We start from the raw sequence: 22,337 nt of genomic DNA on the forward strand, positions 1-22,337 counted from the left end.
TTTTTCAACAGAAACTAAGACTGGAAGCAGGGGAAACAGGTGGTGCTCGCCAAAGTTAAAACATCTACCTGACACCGCCTCTAAAGTTCTCTGCTTATATATTGGTTGTTTAATGCCTTCCCAGACAGACATATAAAAGGATTGCATGGTGCAACTATTGATTGATGGAACACAGATTATACATCTGCCGGGCAACCTCATTGTGACTGGGAAGTCACTTCGCATGGTGACCACAGTTTCAGCATTTCTCATAAACTTAAAACAAACAAAAAATCCCATTATTGTAACTAACAAAACTAAACAAATTCTCGGAAATACAACAAATATAAGTATCCCCCCCAAATGTTTAAATATTCCTATAATGAGACTACAAAACTAGATAACAAAAAAATAGCTTCATGTAAAAACCTGTCCTCTGCCCGAAGCAGAAACATGAGAGTCCCATCCTGGCAAGTCTACACCTGACCCGTCATCTCCATCTTCTGGGGCATGTGTCACTGACTGCTCATCGTCACCACTCTAAAAAAAATCAGTTTAGAAATACTTGAGATGCAGATGGCAGATAATCCTCTGGACCTGTGAGTCTATTCTGTCATACCTTAGAGTGTGCAGTGGGTCCACCGGCAGGCAGAAGCTGTCCATCCTGCCATGACCCCCAGGAACCTGGCTGAGCAGCGACCGCTGACAAAAGTAAAGCTGCAATACACAAGAGCTGCATTGCTTCTGAAGAACCTGCAAGAAAATATGAGATCAAATTGAACTCTAAAAATTAACCTTAGCACTTTAAGCATAAAACAGACAAGACATTGCACATTGCAAGTCACTGAGCATCTACTGTAACACTCACCTGTGCTTTATGTGTGGCCCCTTGTGCATTGATACTTATATCAGACAACACACATTGAGACACACCACGCATTTCTCAAAACACCACATCTTAGTCATGCTTAATTATGTGCAACAAAGCAATTACTTCACACATGGTTTGCTAATGTCTTCTTAATTGACTTTGATCCCCGTTTTTACAGTACACAATAAAAATAATGATTAATAATGAATAAATACAAATTGGGAATAGAAAGCCTATGTATGATCATTAATGAGTGTACGACTGTGTAAATTATTTAGTAGAGGGAATAACAGCAATTCATTTTCTTAAACAGAAGGCGGGAAGAAGAATTGTATGCTTCATTGGGTGTTGTCTGTTACCTGCCAAAGCCACTAAGTAACCTGATTTGTAATAAGAACAGGATTTCCATGTATGACATGTTTTCTGATTTGCCAATACGGAAGAGTGGAGACACAAAACTTAAATCACATATTAAATGTTCTCTGACTATGATAAAGATGATATTTAGATGTACATTTGACACAAATCTACTCAGTACTGTATTATTATGAGCTATTAAATGATGGCTACATATCATAAGGTTCGGTGTGTTTCCATCTCTGATCATTAGCCACACCTTGAGAGGTGGAGGTGGAAGATTTCCTAATATTTGCAATTTCCAAACAATGCTGTTTGCTAATGAGATGACCTCCGGTCCTGTGACTGTATATAAGACAGGATCAACATTCAGACCAACAACAACCTCCTCCACCATCCACAAGACAGTCTGCTGAAGTTGTGAAGAATTGAAGGTGATTATATGAATCTGTTGTTTCTGTGTTTTCTGTGTGAGATTGGTGGTGATTGAGATGATATTTGGTAAAAGTCTTTATTATTTCCCTATTAACAGGAGAGATCACTGTAACCATGCTGAAAGAAGTATTTGTGCTTGGATGCCTCCTGAGTCTCACTCTGGCTCAGCCTGTAAGTGTGACGTTTCATCCTTAATATCAATACCACTGCTCTTATACTGACACCATAACTATTATTGTGATAGTGGTCATTGTGAAGGGAATATCAAACATGTGTTTTTTTCTACAGGTGGACATGGAGCACAGGCGACTTGCTCGTTCTGACTCTGGCTCTGACTCCGACTCTAATTCCAATGAGGTGACTGCTTTATCCTCAAAAATGCAACATTCACTACTCCTGAATGTACATTTCTGTACAATTCTGCTGTGTATTAACAATTCATCTTTTTTTGATTTCCTTAAAGGGTTCAACCAACACCCAGGCTACTGCTAATCAGTTGCTCCAGATCCTTCTTAGGATCCTCAACCAACGAACTACGACTGCAGCTACAACCACGACTGCAGCTACAACTACGACTGCAGCTACAACTACGACTGCAGCTCCCACTACTACTACTGCAGCTACAACTACTACAGCAGCTCCCACTACTACAATTGCCAAATAATTTTTGTTTACACATGAGCAGTTTGACGATGTCTTAACAGCAGTGTTTTCACATTCATCATTATCCAAGTAAACTGCAGACTGCTACAATTGATTCAATTAAACTGTGTGTTTATTCTCTGTAAAACCTGCTGAATAAACTTCATTAATGGAAAAAAAAAATGGACAAGATGTGTTTGCTTTTCTTAAAATCCACATGAGAAATATCAATTAAGCTTTGTAGAGAATTGTGAAGAAAGCATTAGATATAGATAGAGAGATAGACATATCCAGTTTCAGCACCGTCACCGTTTCCCAACACTCGAGTGTCTGACTCTTTTGAGATCAGAATGAGCCAACAAATACATGGTTACATCACATTATACGCCATTAATAGAAATACAACATTGCAATTTTAATAATTTCAAAAGGTCAACTATACAGAAAACACGTGTTTGAGTATAGTTAAGAGGTTCATATAGCAGTGTTACTGGTTTATTGGTTGAAGATAGAACACAGGAAAGAAAAAATACAAAAACCGCCAGGATGTATTTCCTCTTTTTAATTATGCATATCATTGCTTTCTTTTTCTACTGTACAATGTTAACAGTAAGTTTTACTTTGATTACGTGAAGTTAAATATTTGTACACAGTACAATTGACAGTGCTAATGCAACACTTAAAGAGTCAAATTTAACACTGAGTCAGTGAACATATGGTCCATATCTACAGAGTGTTACAGTTACACTGAACATAGAGTCAATTCAACTCTGGTAAGAGTTAATATTTTACACTACACTACACTGAGAAGTGTTACTCAGATTTTACACTAGGATGTAAATAACACTTAGTAGTGTTGTTTCATTTGACTCTAAGACTCAAATATTACTCTTCATTAGTGTTAGACCTACTTAACAGTAAGTGTTGTTTTAACTGACTCTTGCCATTGTTAAAACATATTTACTCGTGTATTTACTCCCTATAAGTGTACTTTATATCCAACACTTACTTACTTTCAATTGACTCCTTTTTAACTCTTCAACAGAATAACTTTGAAGTGTTTTGCATTTTCTCACTTTATCATGTCCAGCTAACAATACAGCTAAAACTGCAGCGGAAAAAACAACACCAGTATATCAGATCTTAATAACAATGTATTAAGTATTAGTTTAGTTTGCATACAATGTTCACTTATGTTTATGAGATGCCAGTGTAACTCCCGTCCGTCAGACCTTTCGTTGTTGTAGTCCAGACAATACGTCTCCACCAGTTTTCTTAGCCAACACAGATCTGCTGTGAAACAAAAGAGAAGAGGACAAGACAATAAAATTAAATATGAAATGATCTTGAAGAAATGACCGTAAATACAAAGATTGATATTGTTTTTTTAAACGAGGCAATCCCCAAAGGAAGCTCACAGTAAACATTTTACACATCAACTTACCTGTTTGGCATCTTGATGCTCCTTCTGCCTTCTTCTGGAAGGGCTGACGTATCCTCAGCAGCGGAGAGATGCAGCATTGCAGCTATAAACACACATGAGAGAGGACTGAATGTCAGTAGACAGCAATATAATGCTCACGTTACTTTAAAAAATGATAATTCAGTTGAACTAGACAAAAAAGGAACGATTGTATGCAGTAACTGATTCATATGAAACTAATTAGCTGTACAGTTAATCCCAAGCAGTCATACAGTCAAAGGAGCATTTACAGCAGAGCTGCCAACTTTTCAAAAAACCTTGGAGTGAGATTTTGTCGGGGGTGACCAAAATTTTGCCGCGCACGCAGCCACACACGTTGGTGGCTCAAATATCAGGAAATTTGAATTATTTTGGCGTTGTACCCATGTTGTACCCTGCATTTTGGTGGTTTGTGGGGCCTAAAGTCGTTGATAGAGGCGGCCTACTGGAGATGGACAACATTGGTTACATTCTGTGAAGCAAAGACATAGCTGATGGTCCACCCCCAGTTTAAGTAGATGTTATTTCGTGCATTCTCGTGGATTTTTGGGTGGTATGCTAAAGATGTAGCCTGGTACCAGCTGAACTTAGCCCCACCCACAACATTTGAGGTCTGTAAGTTCGGTCTGGCACTGCTCCGTTGGGGAGAAATGATCCAAAATCAAAAATTGTTTGGACCAATCAAATTGTCAGGGCGGGCTTTATACGATGATGGACAGATGACAGTAACGTAATCAACCACTTCACCAAAGAGCGCTTGGGAACCACATGTCATTAACATGCCTTAGTCCAGGGGTGGGCAATTCATTTTCCCAAGGGGCCACATGAGAAATTTGGACCGTTGTGGAGGGCCGAACCAATACTCTGAACTTAATTCAACTAACTCAATATGAATGTTATTACTTTATTAAAAAACTGTAAATTATATTGTTTTGAGCTGCTACTGGTAAGAATACGTGTTACAATAAGGCTATGAAAATAAGTTTAAAAAAATGTAAACCGTACCTTAAATATGTATGTTAAAGACCAGCAATTTATTAACTTTAAACAAAAGCAATAAGTGCTTTTGATGTTTTTTCCAGTTCAGTTGTTCTTACTCAGTGAGAAAAGTCCAGTCTGTGTTGGCTTGAACAAGAGCATGAAGTCTGGTTGAATGAGGACAGCTGACAGGTATCAGCGAGAGAGATCTGATCTGTTGAACTTCATCACTAGAATGTTTGTTCTCATGTAGGTAGATCCAAAGAGAACCAACATCTTCTGAGCATCTTTCCTTATGTGAGGAACGTTCTCCTCTTTGAGAGAAGAATAAAAATCCAGAAGTGATCCCGACTTAAAGTGCTCTGCCATAGTGGATCAGACCGCAGGTCAGATCCGCGGCGCCTCCAGATTAATTTTCAATCTGGAGGCGGAGACTGCAGCGCGAGGCTCCTTGGGAGGCGAGGGTCTCGCGACAGAAACTGCATAACAATACACTTTCACTTCAGTCTCCAAGTCGGCAACACTGCCCGTAGTGAGGCTGCATAAGCGTGCGCACACACATAAATAAATCGTCTTCACAGTAAAAGCACTGCCGTTTGTATTGCATTCATGGCGTGCACCTTATTTATTTATTTTTCATTTTTGATTGACCTCATGCAGGCCAGACTGGGAGAGCCGCGGGCCGTAAGATGCCCAGGTCTGCCTTAGTTTCTCCCGTGGTTGTGTCTGTTTGAAAATCTTCTTCTGTTGCTAACTTCGGGACTCTTTGGGGTAAATAGGATGTCTATGCAGCGAATAGGTTTACAGATGCGCTCCTTAGCGCCATCTATCGTCGGGGAGTTTGAAAAGGAACGAACGCGCCTCGGCCCAAAATCAGAATTTTTTTTTTGCCGTGAGAAATTGGTTGTGTGGCGCGAGTGCGTGTGAAAACATGCAAAAGCGTGTGTCACACGGCGAAACTGTGAGAGTTCGTAGCTCTGTTTACAGTGTTTGCTATTTTCCTGTCCTCTGTGCACATTAAAACAATACAACACTGTCAATCCTCCACATTGAGCTCTCTTGCCCACATTGGCGAGTTTGATGTTAGCTAGTTAGCCTTATTTTGACTAAACTGTGCGGCACATTTAAGCTAACCTTCAACTAGGTCACGTTAGCCCTCTGCTATTCAGTATTTCAAGACAAAAAAACAACTGCAGTGTATGTTTAACAACAATATAAAAGGTACCGTAAAAGTCGGGTTAAAAGCTGCTACTACCTTCGGTCAGTGTCCCCGTTAGCTCCCCGCTGTAGCCAGCTAGCGCTTCGCTAGCTCCCCGAAAACCACCGAAGGCAGCGGGACCAGCCCCGACTCTACACCCGATTCGGGCAGAGGGGACGCGGGAAGTAACAGCAGCAGCGGGGAGCTAGCAGCAGCGCTATTGTTTCATAAGTGCAGTATAAATACATCAACACTGGGGATTGTTTTACTCTGGCTGTTGTTGTATTACTCTGAAAGAGTAAATGTAAATTGACACAGCATGTTTACACTGAAAAGTTTAACTCTGATTATTTACACCAACACTGGGCAAGACATTGGTAGTGATTACTCTTGAAGTTGTTGTAATAACTCTGGAAGAGTTCATATACTTTGGCTCTCAAGCAGATGCACAAATACATACCAAGCAAGGCCGTGTGGAATATTGTTTTATCCATAAGTAAGTCATATTTCAGTTTTTTGGTTGGAATGTGGTTGATAACTTGCTAATGCTTTGTCTCACAAGGCATTTGGCGATATTGGCGGATTCTGTAGGTCGTAAGCTTTCCAGAAATGTGTGCCAATCATGTGTGGAATCAAGCAAGGGATATTTCCATAACTTGAGGAGCTCTCGAGTCACTTTTGAGTCCTCGAGTCATATTTATGGTTTATGTTAATATTTATGGTTGAATTGTGTTATAAACATGTAAAATGGACTTATATGCTCTTGTACGACTGTGAAGTCGTTTTTGCTATGTCACATCAGTGGCTCTTGTATCGATTCATGGGAGTATGAGGCCTTGGAGAGTGAGGAAGCGCTCCTGATGAAGAATTCACGTGGATACGTGGAATGTGGGATCCCACAGCTGCCGGGTTGATGATCCTCTCGATCTCGAAGGGCTCGATGAATCTTGGGTCCAGTTTCTTGGACTCAAGAACCACACAACAACCACAATCTTCTGACCCACCAGGTAGATAGGGGCTGGAGTGCGGTGTCGGTTAGTTGCTGATGTGTAGCAGTCAGCAGATCGAAGCAGAGTTGCTCTGGCCCTTGTCCAGGTGTGGTGGCAGCGGCGGATGAAGGTCTGGACTGAAGGGCAGGACACTTCCTTCTCCAACTAAGCGAACAGAGGAGGCTGGAATCCATATGCACACTGGATGGGTGACAAGCCTGTGGCAGAGCTGGTCAGGGTGTTGTGAGCGTACTCCACCCACAGCAGTTGGCAGGACAAGGAGGCAGGATTTCGAGAGACCAGGCAACAAAGGGCTGCCTCCATCTCCTGGTTCTTCCTTTCCGTCTGACAGTTGGACAGGGGGTGAAAACCAGAGGTCAGGCTGACAGTATCGCGCATAACTTCCTCCAGAAAATGTTGATAAACTGAGGACATCAGTCAGAGACTACATCGACTGGGATCCATGTAACGGAAACTGTGTAGTGAGAGGAGTTCTGCCGTCTCTTTAGCTGACGGGAGTTTGGGCAGGGGAATAAAAGGAGCCAGCTTGCTAAACCTGTCGACCACTGGCAGGATGGCGGTGTGCCCCTCTGATGGTGATAGACCAGTGACAAAGTCAAATGAGTTGTGAGACCATGGGCGATGAGGCACTGGGAGAGGTTACAGGAGACCAGCCGGAGCCTGGCGAGAAGGCTTGTGCTGATTGCAGACTGGGCAGGCGTTGATAATTTCCCTGGTGTCCTCAGTGAGTGAGGCCCGTCAGAAGCGCTGCCAAAGCATATCCTGGGTCCGTAGGATGCCCGAATGGCAGGCAAGTTTGGAAGAGTGGGCCCACTGGAGGACGTCCGACCGAAGAGCCTGTGGGACAAACAGGCGGTTAGGAGGACACACGCTGGTACTGGCCGGCCCCTCAGTCGCAGCCCTCACTGATTCCTCAATCTCCCAGGTGAGGACAGCGACTTGGCAGGAGTCAGGAAGGAATGGGAGAGGAGCTGGAGCTTGGTTCCTCCTCCCCGTGGAACTGACGGGAAAGAGCATCAGGCTTGATGTTGCGGGAACTAGGACGATAGGAGAGAGTGAAGTGGAACTGCATGAAGAATAGGGACCACCTGGACTGTCGGGAATTGAGTCTCTTGGAAGTGCGGATATACTCCAGATTCTTGTGGTCAGTCATAACCAGAAACGGAAGCTTGGTCCCCTCCAGCCAGTCCGCCAAACCTCCAGGGCCAGGTTCCCGGCTAGTAGTTCCCGGTTGCCAATGTCATAGTTTCTCTCAGCTGGGGATAGCCGACGAGAGAGAAAAAAGGCGCAGGGATGGAGTTTCTGGTCAGTGTTGGGACAGAGCGCCCCCAACCCCCACGTCGGAGGCATCCACCTCCAACACGAATTGTCTGTCTGGGTTCGGAACTTGGAGGATGGGTGCTAAGGTGAACCTGGATTTAAGGTTCTGAAAGGCCTCCTTGGCTGCAGAAGGCCAATAGAAGGGAATCTTGGATGAGTTGAGGGCAGTGAGTGGGGAAGCGACTGCGCTGAACTGTGACAGTGTCTGCGTGTAACCGGAACTAATTATGGTGTGTTTCCTGAGCACTAGGATCCCTGCCTTCCTCCTTGCTCCCCATGCCTGCTACCTGTGACCCCAAGTGTCTGCTCACCCTCGTCCATTGTATTCTAAATATTTTCATTGGATCACTTTTCATTGCTTTGACACAAAACGCATTCAGCTTTCAACACTCACAAATCGTTTCTCACTCAAACTCAACCACCACCAACACTAGATTCCAATAGTCTATTATAATTAAACAGTTCAACTTATATTTAACTGTAAAAAGGCAAAATGATTGTAAATTAGACTGAACTATTCCTTTACATCTAAACATAAAACAGACAATTCAAATGTATCAACTGGCCTATAACACTGAGTGGCTCATATGATTCCTTGATAAGGTCTGTGAAACCATTGCTCCAGGTGAGTAAAGTAGGCATTTTGTAATTGGATGGGACAATGTGGTGATTCATTGTTCTCTCCCAGCCACAGACTGGTTTACAGCCCATCCCATGGTGCAACCTATCGTACCTTCCATTCCTAAAGCCCATAGAAAAATTATTTTCCTCTTAAAGGTGGAGGTTTTTGACCACCAGCCACATGCTCAAATGTCTCTCTTGAACAATGAAGGCTGAATGTTTGGACATCTCTGCAGAAGGTTGCCAGGGATGGATCAGGCAACATTGCAAGATAGGACATAAAGGGGTGATGTCAATGAGAGCGTGTAGCCACATGCAGAATACAGTAGCTATTCTACACTTCTAAAGTGACTATGTACAGTTTTGTATTGCATTACTGGATTTACTTTAAGTTATTTTTGTGTACTTGAATTTACTCTATTCAATCATGAAAAAATGATGATTGCAGTATTTATGAATCATTTCCCTCAAATACTGGGTGGTAGCACCAATCCAAGCAGAAGCAGTAAAGAATTTACCTTATTTTGTATGTGTTGGAATCTTTGTTTATGCTGAATGAATAAAGACAATGGTGATACATATTGCTATGTTACTTACCGTTGGGAGACACATGTCAGGGTTCTGGTACAAGAGTTGATGCTGAGATGTTTGGTTGCATTAACCTATTTTGGATGATGGGATGTTGTGTTGAGCTGCATGTTGGTAAAGAGAACTGTGTGAATAGTTTTGAAAATATTAACAAATATAATGGTTTAAAATTGTAATAAAAGATGATTGATTGAATGAATGAATGTGACATCATAAGGCTCAGGTGTTGTTTCCATCTCTGAACATTAGCCACACCTTAAGAGGTTGAGGTTGAGGTGGAAGATTTCCTAATATTTGCAATTTCCCCACAATACTGTTTGCTAATGAGATGACCTCCGGTCCTGTGACTGTATATAAGACAGGATCAACATTCATACCAACAACAACCTCCTCCACCATCCACAAGACAGTCTGCTGAAGTTGTGAAGAATTGAAGGTGATTATATGGATCTGTTGTTTCCATTTTCTGTGTGAGTTTGCTGATATTTTGCTAAAGCGGTTCATCTGGACAAGTCTATTATTTCCTTTTTAACAGGAGAGATCACTGTAACAATGCTGAAAGAAGTATTTGTGCTTGGATGCCTCCTGAGCCTCGCTATGGCTCAGCCTGTAAGTGTGAACATCTCATCCTCAATATTAATACGACTGCTCTCATACGGATACAATGACTGATATTGTGACAGTGATTATTGTGAAGGGAATATCAAACGTGTGTTTTGTATAGGTGGACATGGAGCACAGACGACTTGTTCGGTCTAGCTCTGACTCTAGCTCCGGCTCGAATTCCAAGGAGGTGAGTGCTTTCTCTATCCTCAAAAATGAAACATTCAGCACTCCAGAATGTAAATTACTGTAAAATCCTTCGAAAGTCCTCTACTGTCTATTGACAATGAATCTTTTTCTTAAAGGGTTCCACACCAACCAACAACCAGCAAACTGTTAATCAGTTAATCCAGATCTTGATGAGGATCCTCAACCAACAAACTACGACTGCAGCTACAACCACGACTGCAGCTACAACCACGACAGCAGCTACAACTACTTCTGCTGCTACAACTACTACAGCTGCTCCCACTACTCCTGCAGCTGCCACTACTACGGTCGCCAAATAATTTTTGCTAAAATTTGCTGAATAAACTTAATTAATGGAAAACATGGACAAGATGTGTTTGTTTTTCATAAAGTCCACCAGAGAAGATGAAGCTGTGTAGAGAATTATGAATCATAGATGTATTAGAGATAGAGAGATAGACACACTTATAGCACCGTCACCGTTTCCCCAACACCTCTGAGTGTCTGATTCTTTTGAGGTGAACCACCAAATACATGATTTCGTCACATTGTATACCATTAATAGAAATACAACATTGCAGCACGGTGACAGCTGATTGGAGGACTGTGTCCGTAAAATGTCAATGACAGCAAAAAAGAGACAACCTCGAACACTATGACAGTAAATTCCTAGTTATTTGACTCAAGGTTAGAAGCTTATTTCCTTGTTAATTTTGTATGTTGAATTAGCAGCTGAACTTGATACATTTTTTGTAAAGGATCATGCCGCTCCCAGCTATGAAACTGCTGGTCTCGATTTTGTGCTTCACAGGACTGTGTTCATCGGTCCCTGTTAGCATTGTAAACTGACAATAATGATCTTCAAATATGTTTATGTGTCACATTTTCTTTTAATTGCTGTGGTGGTGTTGTGGTATTGTTTTCAAAGCTTAATGCAGGTAATTGAGACGTATCAAAAGAGTTTTTGATGTGAGATTATTTGTATTTTAACATCTCTGAGGAGAGGACACACTGTCAAAAATAATCACATAACCCTACACATTATGTCTCTGTATGAAATCAGTTTTTTTCTTCAATGTGTTTTCCAGATGAACAAGAACTACATGCAGCCTCAGTTCTAGCCATTTACTATCATTATTCCTGTGCCATTCCCACAGCCTTTTGCTTTCCCTTTTGCTGAAATGTAAGATACATAGATAGATAGATAGATAGATAGATAGATAGATAGATAGATAGATAGATATACAGACAGACAGTGACATTGTCAAATTTACTTTCCTTGAAAACTGCTATCTCTCAAAATGTACAATTGAAAGTCTGTAAATTAGTATTTATTTGTTGATTTCAACTTGCTTTGAAAAAATAAGATCAGTAAATGGAAACTCATCTTTATAACTTGTGTTCCTTCTGTTTCCAACACCTTTCTGTGTGTGTGTGTGTGTGTGTGTGTGTGTGTGTGTGTGTGTGTGTGTGTGTGTGTGTGTGTGTGTGTGTGTGTGTGTGTGTGTGTGTGCGCGTGTGTGTGTGTGTGTGTGTGTGTGTGGGGCTCTGCTCCTGGCTCAGTCCTACAAACACCTTTCATCAATATGGACTATCTGGTAAACTGATCCGACAATAAAGCTTCTTAAAACTTCCCCAACCTCTCAGTGTCCTATGTTTGTGTCCAACAGATAGTCCTGCATTACAAAATTACACATTTAAAATGTATTTTTATTATAAATCAAAAACATTGGATGTGTTGGTTTTATTTTGAAAAACATCTTTCAAAGACATTTAATGGGTGACTCAATATACAAGTCCATTTTCCCCAAAACCTTACATATTGATCATATCATAGTCGTGAAGGTCAATTTCTCCATGCAATGTATTTTGTTGACAATTGCAGTCCAGTCGTCCTTTGTTGGAGAATTTGTCTGCAGTCCTTTCTGTGATGGCTTTCTTGCCATATAATATTTCAACCAGATTTTTATTCTGAGACATTAGTTAGTGTTGTTATTTTTACTATGTATAAAATAAAAGAATACTATTCCAATCATATTGGATCACTTTGCATTGCTTTGACACAAAATGCATTCAGCTTTCAAGATTCACAAATTGTTTTCTCACTCAAACTCAACCACCACCAGCACTACATTCCAATACAGTCTATTTTAATTAAACAATTGAACTTATATTTAAATTAGACTGAAATGTGCAATATTCCTCTACATCAAAAAATAAATAAGGGTTAAAGTTAAAGTAACTCTTTGAATATTTACGCCATCGACGTGATTCCAACAGATTCTGAACGCTAAGAAGCGTAGCTTTCCACATTGCAGTATAGTACGGTAATGGTAAAAACACAGCGGCGAGCTTATCTGTGGGGGAGGGGTGAAAGTGAACAGATCAGAGAGCAGCAGCAGAGGAGCAGGGGAGAGACTTTCACTGGCCTTTCAGTGGCGTTTTCTTAGTAAATAATATGTTGGTGTTGTAAATAATAGTATTAGTATTCTTTCTGAGAGTTCTGCCACTGACTGGCCCACCTAAACCCCTCACTAACGGCCACTTTCCTGTCCCCACAAACACAAAGAAGGGCAGTGGGAAAAGGACATAGGGTACATCCCATCCTCGATTGAACCGGAAGTGGTTCTGCGCCGCCATCTTGACGGCCGTCCCAAAGCTCTTATTCTGCTCGGAGGAGCGAGGATCGAGGAGTGAGGAGGGAAATCGGAGGAGCCATGATCGAGGAGCCCCGAGAGCAAGCTTCCGGGAAGTGTTTTAACGCTGGACACGCCCCCTCACTGTTCATCTGTGATTGGACGCTGCCGCTGAGCGGACTGATCGCTGGAGTTTTATACCAGAGTGAAGACGATCACAGATTAAACTCAAGCTATATATTATATCTGTTTTCTTATTCACCACCTGGTTAAAATATGTTCATTGTAGGTCTGAGCAATAAAAGGACCACAAACAACTGTCTTCAAAGATTTGAACTGTTGTTTCCCTCAATAACTTGTATTATGTATGTAATTAAAATCAGAGAGAGCTGGAGAGAGGAAACACTTTTTACAACACGTAATGAAGAGAAAATATATTTATAATGTGGGTTATTTTATAATGATGTCACAATCAGAATTTCGAAACATACCGACGGAAATAATAAATAAATAAGACGCATTCCGCCAGTAGAAATCAATCCTGCGCGTATAAGCAGGACACATCACAGTATATAAATACTCAATGCAGTTTATTAAACGGTAACAGACGACAGATAAAACATCTCCACTCTGACACTCATGATAACTGTGTCTTCATTAATATAAATTGTAGTTTAACACCATTAAATCAACTGAAAACATATGATAATTGTTATCAATATTTTAAGTGCATTTTTATTGAAATGTTCGTTAAAAACTCTCCAGACAAAACTCTGTCAGCCATTAAAGCGACTGACAGCTGATCAGATGTGATCAGCTGTCAGTCGGACGCAGTCATCAGAAATTGACGTCGCTTCACGTGACGCTTCAGAGGAAAGGACGTCTCAAGTCTCTTAAAACATATTTCCTCGCGTTTTCTCAACCTGCTTGGTTTCCTTGCGTCTCTCCATGCATCCCTGGTGGGAGGGACTAAGACGCAAGGAATTTCTGCAATCTCAAATCTCAATTGTTTATAAGAGAAACATGATGAAAATTTAAATACGTTTCTTTACTTTTTAGTTTGTACACACTGTTTTAAGCTTTTATAACAAATAATAATAACAAATACTTGCCAGATTTTGAAAGTTACATTTCTCCTGAAAAAAGGAGCAAAATAATTTTGTCAAAAGGACATTTTCTGACATTTATTGATAAATAAGACAAAAAGGACCAGGCGGACTGTCATAATTACAGATGTAAAAACGATTAAGGGAAAAATGCATTAACTGGCCTATAACACTGAGTGGCTCATGTGATTCCTTGATGAGGTCTGTGAAACACTTGCTCCAGGTGAGTAAAGTAGGCATTTTGTAATTGGATGGAACAATGTGGTGATTCACTATTCACTCCCAGCCACAGACTGGTTTACAGCCCATCCCACACTGGTGCAACCTTTCCTTTCACCTTACCTTCCATTGTGTCTCTAGTGTGTGCAAGGCTGCTGTAATCCTGCAATTTCCCCACTGTGGGACTAATAAATTATTATCTTATCTCATCTTATTCCTAAAGCGCATTGAAACAAATATTTTCCTCAAAGGTGGAAGGGTTTTGACCACCAGCCACATGCTTAGATGTCTCTCTTGAACAATGAAGGCTGAATGTTTGGACATCTCTGCAGAAGGTTGCAGGGATGGATCAGGCATGTCAAAAAGATTTGTTCCTAGGTGTAATGCAAGAGAGGACATGAAGGGGTGATGTCAATGAGAGCTTGTAGCCACATGCAGAAGACAGTAGCTATACACTTCTATATTGATAATATACAGTTTTGTTTTGCATCACTGGACTTACTTTAAGTTCATTTTGTGCACTTGGATTTACTCTATTCAAACATGAAAAAAACATGATGAAGCATGTTACAGCATTTCTGAATCCTTTCTCTCAATAACTGTAAGGTAGCACCAAACCGAGCAGTAAAGAATTTACCTTATTTTTTATGTGTTGGAATCTTGGTTTATGCTGAACGAATAAAGACAATAGTGATATATATATTGTAATGTTACTTGTTGTTTTATGTCATTGTGTAATGAGTGAAAAAGTGTTACTGTTGGGAGACACATGTCAGTATTCTGGTACAAGAGTTCATGCTGAGATGTTTGGTTGCATTAGTCTATTTTGGATCATGAACTGTTGTGTTGAGCTGCATGTCGGTAAAGAGAACTGTATGAATAGTTTTGAAAATATGAACAAGTATAATGGTTAACACGTTTAATACAATATGATAGATGGAATGGATACATGTTATATATCATAAGGTTCAGGTGTTGTTTCCATCTCTGATCATTAGCCACACCTTGAGAGGTGGAGGTGGAAGATTTCCTAATATTTGCAATTTCCCAACAATGCTGTTTGCTCATGAGATGACCTCCGGTCCTGTGACTGTATATAAGACAGGACCAACATTCAGACCATCAACAACCTCCTCCACCATACACAAGACAGTCTGCTGAAGTTGTGAAGATTTTCTGTGTGAGTTTGCTGATATTTTGTAATATCTGAACAAGCTGAACAAGTCTTTATTATTTCCTTTATTATTACAGTCTGCTGAAGTTGTGAAGAATTGAAGGTGATTATATGAATCTGTTGTTTCTATTTTCTGTGTGAGTTTGCTGATATTTTGTAAAAGCTGTTCATCTGAACAAGTCTTTATTATTTCCTTTTAACAGGAGAGATCACTGTAACCATGCTGAAAGAAGTATTTGTGCTTGGATGCCTCCTGAGCCTCGCTCTGGCTCAGCCTGTAAGTGTGACATATCATCCTCAATATCAATACCACTGCTCGTATATGCTGACACCATGACTATTATTGTGACAGCGATTATTGTGAAGGGAATATCAAACGTGTGTTTTCTTCAGGTGGACATGGAGCAAAAACGACTTGCTCGGTCTAGCTCTAATTCTGGCTCTGGCTCCGGCTCCAATTCCAATGAGGTGAATGCTTTCTCTATCCTCAAAAATGAAACATTCAGCAGTCCTGAATGTAAATTACTGTAAATTATTTAGGAAGTCCTCTGCTGTATATTGACAATGAATCGTTCTAATTTTCTTGAAGCGTACCACCACCACGTCGCCTACCGTGACCACCCAGTCTACGGCGACTACCCAGTCTACAACGACAACCCAACCTTTAGGGGTCCAACAATTGATCCAGCTCATACTTGCCGCTCTCGGTTGAAGATAACCATCTACAGCTACAACTGTATTAATCTGTTGACATGTGGATAACAATATGGCATCTTCCAAATAAACTTCATAAATGGAAAACATGGACCAAATATGTGTGTACTTCTTATAATTGACACGACACTGTGTAGAAATCTGTTCATCAGAAAAATATGAATTATCACCATTATTATAATTATCATTATTATCAGCTATCTTCCTCTTCCTGATACGCTCACAAAATCCAATACTTCATTCTACCAACAACGATCTCTGCAGTCATAGCTTCCCCATTAAACATTACGATAATCCAACGATGGAAAATGAAGACACTGAAACTACATAAAACAGTGGTAATATGTTCTCTGAGATTGTAGCTGACACTAACAGTTTTTTCCCGTCGGCAGTCGGGCTCATCAACAGGGCCCGGGTCCCCCACTGACTGACTTTGTAACCCCGAGGACTATTTTTCTTTCTTTTCTTTCTTCATTACCGGGCAATCCCCTGCACACTTCATATTTAAACATGCATGTCACTTATCATGCACTTTAACTTAAACACACATGTCACTTTAACATACACTTACATTAACGTTATCAGTTTGTCTGAGCATTTTATCTTATACTTAATTTAATACCCATTGCACTGCTGTTGTCATTGATTGTTGATTGTTGTTTGTCTCGTCTAACGTCTCATGTCTAATGTATGCACTTTCCGCCTCGAAAAATCCCTTGTTTGTGTAAACATTTCTGGCAAATAAACGGTTTCTGATTCTGATTCTGATGTGTAGTATATGGTGGCATCTCGCGGTGAGGCTGCAGATTGTGACTAACTGAAACTTCTCCCGTGTGCCAAGCATGGAGGAGAACTCCAGAAGCTGAAGCGTAAAACGTGAATGGCCCTAACTTGTGGAAATATTTGGTTCGTTCGTCTTGCAATGCAGTGCAACCCAGGCGGCAACCTCTGGTTCTGAAAGCTGAAACTAATGCAAAAGTGCCATAAGATTGCATTCTTTCAAATGGCCATCAAGGGGCGAGTCCTCTAATTGCAAAAATTAAGTCTGATTGCAGCGACAAAATGACCTCTCACTTGATTTATTACCTCAATACACATGTAAACACACGTTTATGGTCTCAATCGCTAGTTTTTTGAGTATTCTTCAATACAGCATGATGTTTATTTAGTAACAATGGTCCCATTGAGAGTAAAAAAGACCATACAGCCAGGTATGCTTAAGGACGTGGCTACTATGTGATTGACAGCTTGCTTCCAGATAATTCGCCAGAGCCTCTACCATGGCGTCACTCCTCCACATCAAAATATGGGTTGCGGTCGAAAAGTACATTTTGTTAAGGAAGGTTCCTATCTGAGTGAAATTAACCGGAAGTATCTAAAGTGGCAGCCATGATAAGTGCTGTTCTAATTCTCTAAATACTAAGGAAAGGTGCTTCAATGCTTCTTTTCTTTGCTCCATTAGCATAGGATACACTGGACCTTCCTTTCCCAAAGCAAATAAGATAATGCTGCCCCACAATTCCTTACGGCGGCAACATTTAAAGTAACGCACTATTTGGCCATCCATGAAACAAATGATATGCTTATCTTGTTAACAATTAGTTTCATACATAAACTAATGTGATTCATGTTGATGAATATAAATACACATTGATAGCCCTTTTGTTTAATTTGATATGTATTTATTTACTTTGAACATAACAAATAAGTCAAAAAACAAAACAAGAATATGAAATAAAATGAACAGTAAATATAGCAAACGGTCAAAAAACAAATTCTCATTCTCAATAACAAGAAGTGTTAGTAAAACAAACAAACAAACAAACAAGGTAGGCCTATGTTAGATTATTAAACTGTTAAAAAGCAAAATATAAAATATTGATATTCAACAGTGTCATTGATATTGCAAGAGTGAATTGACAGTTTACTGAAGCAGTTTTGATTGTAAAGTGTGACAGCAGAAGGAAGGAATGCCCCCGGTTCACGAGAGGAGCTGTTTATATAGTGTATGCAAGAGAACAATAGATTTCAAAGGGTCATTTTTTGTTGCAATTTTTGTAATTCTTTCACCAAGACATACCCGTCAGTGACGACAATAACGTATCTTAATGAAAGTGGAGTCAGATTCTCTAAGCACCACGGTTGTCTTTCCCTAGCTCTTCATGAATTCTTCTTCTTACCGAAGACATTTTCCATCGAGATCAAGGAAAAGTGGTTTTGAATGGACGTTAGGAGGTAACTTTTGGACTTTCAACTACAGCCAAGGTCACTTCTCTTCACAGGTAAAAAAAAAAAAAAAAGTGGCGATGGCAAAATTCCAAGATGGTGATTACAAAATGCTAAACTTAACTAAAGGCTTCAAAACCGCAGTCCACAAACCAATGGGTGACATCAAAATGTCCACTTCTTATATTCAGCCTATGGGTTCTACATAGCAAACTCTGTGAAGAGGGAACAAAATCACAACTCTTTTTTCCAGGTGATTATTGCTAAAGAAAACTAACTTGTTATTTTTAAATCCCATTTCTGACAATACATGATACACACTGTTCCTTCAAATGAATGTGACATATCATAAGGTCAAGGTGTTGCTTCCATCTCTGATCATTAGTCACACCTTGAGATGTGGAGGTAGAAGATTTCCTAATATTTGCAATTTCCCAACAATGCTGTTTGCTCATGAGATGACCTCCGGTCCTGTGACTGTATATAAGACAGGATCAACATTCAGACCAACAACAACCTCCTCCACCATTCGCAAGACAGTCTGCTGAAGTTGTGAAGAATTGAAGGTGATTATATGAATCTGTTGTTTCTATTTTCTGTGTGAGTTTGCTGATATTTTGTAAAAGCTGTTCATCTGAACAAGTCTTTATTATTTCCTTTTAACAGGAGAGATCACTGTAACCATGCTGAAAGAAGTATTTGTGCTTGGATGCCTCCTGAGCCTCGCTCTGGCTCAGCCTGTAAGTGTGACATATCATCCTCAATATCAATACCACTGCTCGTATATGCTGACACCATGACTATCATATTTGACAGTGATTATTTTGAAGGGAATATCAAACGTGTGTTTTCTACAGGTGGACATGGAGCAAAAACGACTTGCTCGGTCTAGCTCTAATTCTGGCTCTGACTCCGGCTCCAATTCCAATGAGGTGAATGCTTTCTCTATCCTCAAAAATGAAACATTCAGCAGTCCTGAATGTAAATTACTGTAAATTATTTAGGAAGTCCTCTGCTGTATATTGACAATGAATCGTTCTAATTTTCTTGAAGCGTACCACCACCACGTCGCCTACCGTGACCACCCAGTCTACGGCGACTACCCAGTCTACAACGACAACCCAACCTTTAGGGGTCCAACAATTGATCCAGCTCATACTTGCCGCCCTCGGTCAAAGATAACCATCTACAGCTACTACTGTATTAATCTGTTTAGGTAAATTCAACATGTGGATAACAATTATTTAATTCTCTGTGGCATCTTTCAAATAAACTGCATAAATGGAAAACATGGACCAAGTATGTTTGTTCTTCTTATAATTGACATGACACTGTGTAGAAAGCTGTTTATCCAAAAAAATATGAATTATTGCCACTACTATAATTATCATTATTATCAGCTATCTTCCTCTTCCTGGCATGCCCCCATCATTATCATATTAAAGTTCTTTATCACTTTGTGTTATGCCTATTTCCCTAGATGGTCTTCACTTTAGATGAGGTCACGGAACATACTTAACTAATAATTAACGAGTATCTACTGAATTAATGACATTTATTAATGCTTTGTAAGGCATAAGTAGTCATCTCTTCAGATGAGGTCACAAAACAAACTTAACTAATACTTAATTAACAAGTAGTAATTAACTGAATTAATCATGAATTGCAGTATTAAATACGTTTATAAAGTGCATATCTGAATCATATGTATGAATAATTAACATTTTCCATCGAGGTCAAGGAAAAGTGGTAAGGAATGGACGTTAGGAGGTAACTTTTGGACTTTTGACTACAGCCAAGGTCACTTCTCTTCACAGGTAAAAAAAAGAAAAAATGGCGATGGCAAAATTCCAAGATGGTGATTACAAAATGCCAAACTTAAGGCTTCAAAACCGCAGTCCACAAACCAATGGGTGACATCAAAACGTCCACTTCTTATATTCAGCCTATGGGTTCTACATAGCAAACTCGGTGAAGAGGTAACAACATCTCAACTCTTTTTTTTCCAGGCAATTATTGCTAAAGAAAACTAACTTGTTATTTTTAAATCCCATTTCTGACAATACATAATACACACTGTTCCTTCAAATGAATGTGACATATCATAAGGTCAAGGTGTTGTTTCCATCTCTGATCATTAGTCACACCTTGAGATGTGGAGGTGGAAGATTTCCTAATATTTGCAATTTCCCAACAATGCTGTTTTCTCATGAGATGACCTCCGGTCCTGTGTATGTATATAAGACAGGACCAACATTCAGACCAACAACAACCTCCTCCTCCACCATTCGCAAGACAGTCTGCTGAAGTTGTGAAGAATTGAAGGTGATTATATGAATCTGTTGTTTCTATTTTCTGTGTGAGTTTGCTGATATTTTGTAAAAGCTGTTCATCTGAACAAGTCTTTATTATTTCCCTTTTAACAGGAGAGATAACTGTAACCATGCTAAAAGAAGTATTTGTGCTTGGATGCCTCCTGAGCCTCGCTCTGGCGTCAAAACGTTCACTTTTTATATTCAGCCTATGGGTGCTACATAGCAAACTCGATGAAGAGGTAACAAAAACACAAAGAAAACTAACTTGTTATTTTTAAATCCCATTTCTGGGATGGTTATTGGATGCCTCCTGAGTCTCGCTCTGGCTCAGCCTGTAAGTGTAACATCTCATCCTCAATATTAATACCACTGCTCTTATATTGACATCATAATTATTATTGTGATAGTGATTATTGTGAAGGGAAAATCAAACATGTGTTTTTTCTACAGTTGGACATGGAGCACAGACGACTTGCTCGTTCTAACTCCGGCTCTGACTCCGGCTCGAATTCCAAGGAGGTGAGTGCTTTCTCTATACTCAAAAATTCAACATTTACCTCTCCAAATTTCTCTGCTGTATATTGACAATGAATCTTTTTGATGTTTTGAAGAGTACCACCACTAATTCACCAACTGTGACCACCCAGTCTACAGTGAATGCCTTGCAGTTGTTACAGAGCCTACTTGCCATCCTCATGCAACAACAAACTACTGCTACAACTACTACTGCACCTACTACTACTACAAAGTAAAATCTGAAATGTAACCAAAGATAACAAAAAAAGAATGACAACCAGAATTGGATTCCAAAGATTATTGACCCAAGCTTTTTTTGTATATTTCGTTGTATTAAGTAGTGTTTTCACATGTAACATAGTTCAATTAAATATCTAAATCAAAATCAGTTTATTCTCTTTAGTATCTGCTAAATAAACGTCTTTAATGGAAAACTTTAATGTATGAGAAACATTAATGAATGTATCATGTATCGTATATCATATTAATTATTAGATAGATTGATAGATAAATTGGTTAATTGATTGATGGATGGATGGATGGATGGATAGATAGATAGATAGAAAGATAGATATTTCAGTGATTCAAAAGTAATCATGCAAGAATACAACAATAACCTCTACCAAGTGTGAGGAAATGACCGCATCACTACATTGCCCCAGACCACAGATAAAGTACAGCAGACCTCAGTTGTTCAGGCTTTTGTGGGACTCTAAGCAGACTCTAATGTACTTCATCTGGTAAAACAATACTTGTATGCAACAGTATGATTCATAAATATACATTTAAATATTTACAGAAATAGAAAAGACCAATAGAAGGCAAACACTGATTTTATAAAAAAAAACACCAATTCTCAAAACAATGAGCTGGCGTAAGCACTAATGCTGCGTTCACACCAAACGCGGCAGTTTACTCGCTCGACAATAAAAGGGTGTTCACACAGAAGGCAAAGGGGGCGTGGCTTATCTCCGCTGCTTCTCTCCATGAAAAGAGCTTTCCGCTACCATGGAATAAATGACCACTAGTTCTACTTCATACTTGTTGTGGAAGTCCCAAAAATGTCGAAACATCAAACGCCATCGTGTTGGTGTTCATAACACCATCCGTAGCCACACACAGCTCGGTGTATTTCACCGACTCCTCCAGGAACTATGTCTGGCTAAAACAGATACCGT

At 39.8% G+C, this 22,337-nt stretch overlaps 1 pseudogene across 1 annotated transcript; it reads left to right on the plus strand.

The window, feature by feature from the left end:
• The first annotated feature begins 1,756 nt into the window (after positions 1-1,756).
• On the plus strand, positions 1,757-2,343 carry LOC306738170 (annotated as a pseudogene). Its single transcript has 3 exons — positions 1,757-1,813; positions 1,931-1,999; positions 2,106-2,343. The product of its transcript is annotated as an uncharacterized misc_RNA (transcript).
• Positions 2,344-22,337: the final 19,994 nt, after the last annotated feature.

Source organism: Taurulus bubalis (assembly GCF_910589615.1).
Source record: "Taurulus bubalis genome assembly, chromosome: 6".
Classification (NCBI taxonomy): Eukaryota; Metazoa; Chordata; class Actinopteri; order Perciformes; family Cottidae; genus Taurulus; species Taurulus bubalis.